At 41.3% G+C, this 4,568-nt stretch overlaps 1 protein-coding gene across 1 annotated transcript in view; it reads left to right on the top strand.

The window, feature by feature from the left end:
• Window positions 1-879: 879 nt before the first annotated feature.
• Window positions 880-4,568, top strand: part of DOCK7 (dedicator of cytokinesis 7) — a 227,951-nt gene continuing 224,262 nt past the window's right edge. Inside the window, exon 1 of the mRNA XM_023515104.1 lies at window positions 880-982. The gene's annotated coding sequence lies outside the window, so the exon portion shown is untranslated. The remainder of the gene's footprint in view (window positions 983-4,568) is intronic.

Genomic DNA, 4,568 nt, shown 5'->3' with positions numbered 1-4,568 from the left:
TGCCATATTAAAAACGTCTCACAGGCAGGTGCAGTGGCTCATCATGCCTGTATTCCTAGCACTTTGGGAGGCTGCAGTGGATGGATTGCTTGAACTCAGGAATTCGAGACCAGACTGAGCAAGAGTGAAATCCCCCCACCCCCATCTCTGCTAAAAATAGAAAAATTAGCCAGGTGTTAAGGAAAAAAACAACCACCAAAGAACCATCTTGTGTAAGTGGACTGTCACTCCTGTATCCTACAGGAGCATTATAAAGAAATTCTAATGTAATTATAAGCTAGAAAAGTATTTAATTATATTGATGTTCTGTTCTTTAAATAATTTTTAATATATTTAGTTTCCTGAGGCGGATCACATTCTGCTTAGAAAAGCATCACAAGAATGGAGAAGCAAGAATCCAGTGTACTCAATTCTAATATGAAGGCCATAGCTGAGCTCATACAAGGGGGGAGGGGTGGTGGGAGAATGAGGGAGGGAGATGGGAGGAGGAGGGGGATGGGGTCACAGTGTGTGACACACTCTTGGGGGCAGGACACAATTATAAGAGGGACTTTGTCTATTAAATGCAATCAGTATAACCTAATTATTTGTACCCTGGATGAATCCCAAACAATGAAAAAAAAAAAAAACCAGAAAAGAAAAAGTATATATGTGTGTGTGTGTGTGTGTGTATATATATATATATATTATTTTTTTTTTTTTGTGGCCAGGGCTGGGTTTAAACCTGCCACCTCCTGCATATGGGGCCGGCACCCTACCTCTTTGAGCCATAGGCATTGCCCAAAGTATATATTTTTTTAAATATCTTTTTAAGCTAGGTGGTTTTGTTTTTTTTTTCAAGTATTGAATGTGATGTCTTTGCTTTCTTCATTACAGAACTGTGGCAGCTGAAGTTCGGAAGCAGATCTCTGGGCAATATACTGGTTCTCCCCAACTGCTCAAAAACCTCAACATAGTTGGCAATATATCTCATCACACCACAGTAAGTAGCATATTTCAAAATGCAGTGGGTTATTGTTGTGTTACTGACTAGGTCATGGAAAAATAGTGGAAAGGTAAGAGATAACAGATGGAGAAATTTGAATTGGGAGAGCATATTAGGGGATATTACAGGTGTTGGTTTCCTTTCAAAAAGATAAATGAAATTAATAAACCACTAGGTGGACAAACCAAGAGGAGAACAGAGAAGATCCAAATAAACACAATTCAGGAATGAAAAAGGAGACATTACAGTGCTGCTACAGAAAAATAAAAAAGGTCATCAGAGACTATTATGAATAAGTCTATGCGTATAAACTAGAAAACCTAGAGAAAATATATAAATTCCTGAAAACATAACCACCTCCCAAGATTGAACCAGAAAGAAGTAGAACTCCTGAATAGACCAATAATGAGTGGATCGAATCAGTAATAAAAAACTCTCCCAACAAGGAAAGGCTCTGGGCTAGATGGATTCACAGGTGAACTCTGCCAGACATATAAAGACAGGTGCTAACCCTGCTGAAACTGCTCCAAAAGATGGAGACGGAGGGAACCCTCCCTAATTCACCCTGATACCAAAGCCAGGAAAAGATGCAGCCAAAAAAGAAAACTACAGACCAGTACTTCTAATGAAAATATATGGAAAAATCCTCAACAAAATGCTAGCAAGCCAAATTCAACAGTACATGGAAAGGATTATTCACCATGCTCAGGTGAATTTTATCCCAGCAACGTAAGGGTTGTTCAGCATATGCAAGTCAATAAATAAGATTCACCACATAAACTGAATTAAAAACAACCCTATGATCATTTCAGTAGATGTGCAGAAAGCATTTGCTAAAATCCAGTATCCCTTCAAGATAAAAATCCTCAAAAAAACTCAGCCTAGAAAGGGTGTACCTCAAAATAATTAAAGCCATGTGTGGCACACCCAACTTCATACTGAATGGGGAAAAATTGAAAGCATTTCCCCTGAGAACTAGAGCAATACAAGAATGCCCATTTTCAGCACTTGTAGTCGACATAGTACTGGAAATCCTTACCATAGTGAGGCAAGAGAAAGAAATGGAAGGCATCCAAATTGGAAAAGGGGACCTCAAATTATCTTTGTTTGCTGGTGATATTATCTTATACCTACAAGACTACAGGGATTCTTCCAAAAGACTCCTAGATTTAATAAATGAACAAAGTCTCAAAATTGTATAAAATCAATATACAAAAGTCAATAGCATTTCTATACACCAGTAAAGACGAAGCTGAGAACCAAATCAAGAACTCAATACCATTTACAACAGCTGCAAAATGTATAAAATACTAGGAATAAGTTTAACCAAGGAGGTGAAAGATCTCTTCAAAGAGAACTAATAAATCACAGATGAAAGAGATCATAGATTGTACAAACAAGTAGAAAAAGACCTCATTTCATGGATCAAAAGAATCTATACTGTTAAAATGAGTGTGCTGCTCAAAGCTGTCTACAGATTCAGTGCAGTCCGCAGCTGGAGTGCAGTGCAGTGGCATCAGCATAGCACCGCGCCCTCAGACTCTGGGGCATAAGTGATCCCTCTGCCTCAGCTTCCCACATAGCTGGGATTATAGGCATGTACCACCAAACTTGGTTAATTTTTAAATTTTCTGTAAAGGGAGGAGTCTCACTCTTGGTCAGGCTAGTCTTGAGCTCCTGATCACAAGTAGGTCTCCTGCCTCAGCTTCCCAGAGTGCTGGGATTACAGGTGTGAGCCGCTGCACTGGCCTCTTCAAGTACTTAAAAAAAGTCATGCCGCTTTCTTCTGGCCTCCATAATTTTTGATGAGAAATCTGAGAAAGAATTTTTTTCCTGTAGAAGTAAGGTGTTATTTTCTCCTGATTGCTTTTAAGATTTTGTCTTTAGCTTTCAGAAATTCGACTGATGTGTCTTGGCATCTATTTCTTTGGGTTCACCCTGTAAGTTTTGCTTACCTTCTTGAGTCTACAGGCTTATGTTCTTTTTACAGTTTTAGAATTTTTCAGTCATTATTTCTTTAGACATTTCCTCCCTGCCCTCTTTTTCCTCACTTTCCAGGATTCTGGTGACATGAATCTCGTATACTTTCTTATAATCCCTGAAGTTCTGTTTTTTGTTTTGTTTTGTTTTGTTTTGTTTTGTTTTTTTCCCTGTTTTCTCTCTGACGTTGAGACTGGGTGATTTCTATTTCCTCCTCTTCAAGGTCATGGATTCTTACCTCCTTTTTCTCTTCTGTTCTATTGTACCTGCCTGTTGAATTTTTTTTATTTTGGTTATTGTATTTTTCAGTTCTAAAATTTCTATTTAGCTCTTTATAGCTTCCTTTTTTCCCCTGAGACTTTGTTTCTTTATGGAGAGTTTCCATTTTTTTCGTTTGTTTAAAAAGTGTTTACAATTGCTGTTGAAGCGTTTTTCTGTTGTTTGTTTTAAAATCTTGTCACATAATGCTAAGATCTCTTGTTACTGACATCTACTGATTGTCTTTTTTCATTTGAATTGAGATTGTGCTGATTTCTAGTATGATCAGGGATATTTGATTGGAAGTTGGATATTTTAGGTCTCATGTTGTAAATCTCTAGATCTTACTTAAATATGTTTTAGGCAGCTGCTTCTGACATTGCTTTGGTTGTAGATGGGTGTGTATTACCTGTATGGACAGAAGGGTAGATGTCCAGGTTGCCTCTGCATCCTCTTTTGGTTTGTAAGGAGAAGGGCTGCTTATTACTGCTGGGCAGAAATGGGAGTTCACTGGATCACTGTTCACTCTACTCGGCTGGGAAGAGAGAATTTGCCTCGTCACTGCTCCTCAAGTGGCCTCCACTGACACCCGGGGGTGTGGGGCTTTGTCACAGGGGGCAGTGGTGAAGTACCGACTTTCCGCTAGGCCTTGCTGACACATCCCTGGTGGTAAAGGAAAGGGGAACTTGTTGTCACTTTGGGAGAGTGGATGTCCAGAATCCTGGTGTGCTCTTGTTGACCCTGTGGATGTCCAGAATCCCGGGGAGCTCTCGTTGATCCCGGGGATGTCTGGAATCCCGGGGTGCTCTCGTTGACCCCGTGGATATCTGGAATTCCGGGGTGCTCTCATTGACATTGTGGATATCTGGAATCCTGGGGTGCTCTCATTGACCCTGTGGATGTCCAGAATCCTGGAGTGCTCTCATTGACCCCCGTGGATATCCAGAATCCCGGGGTGCTCTCATTGACCCTGTGGATGTCCGGAATCCCAGGGTGCTCTCATTGGCACTGTGGATGTCCAGAATTCCGGGGTGCTCTCATTGACCCTATGGATGTCTGGAATCCCGGGGTGCTCTCATTGACCCCCGTGGATATCCGGAATCCCGGGGTGCTCTTGTTGACCCTGTGGATGTCCGGAATCCCAGGGTGCTCTCATTGACACTGTGGATGTCCGGGGCGCTCTCCTTGACCCTGTGGATGTCCAGAATCCCAGGGTGCTCTCATTGACCCTGTGGATGTCCAGAATTCCAGGGTGCTCTCATTGACACTGTGGATGTCTGGAATCTCGGGATGCTCTCATTGACCCCGTGGATGTCTGGAATCCCGGGGTGCTCTCATTGACACT

This window comes from Otolemur garnettii, unplaced genomic scaffold, assembly GCF_000181295.1.
Source record: "Otolemur garnettii isolate 467f Iridium unplaced genomic scaffold, OtoGar3 scaffold00066, whole genome shotgun sequence".
In the NCBI taxonomy this organism is placed as follows: Eukaryota; Metazoa; Chordata; class Mammalia; order Primates; family Galagidae; genus Otolemur; species Otolemur garnettii.
Note: the sequence above shows the minus strand (reverse complement) of the source record. Positions and strands in the feature narration are given on the sequence as shown.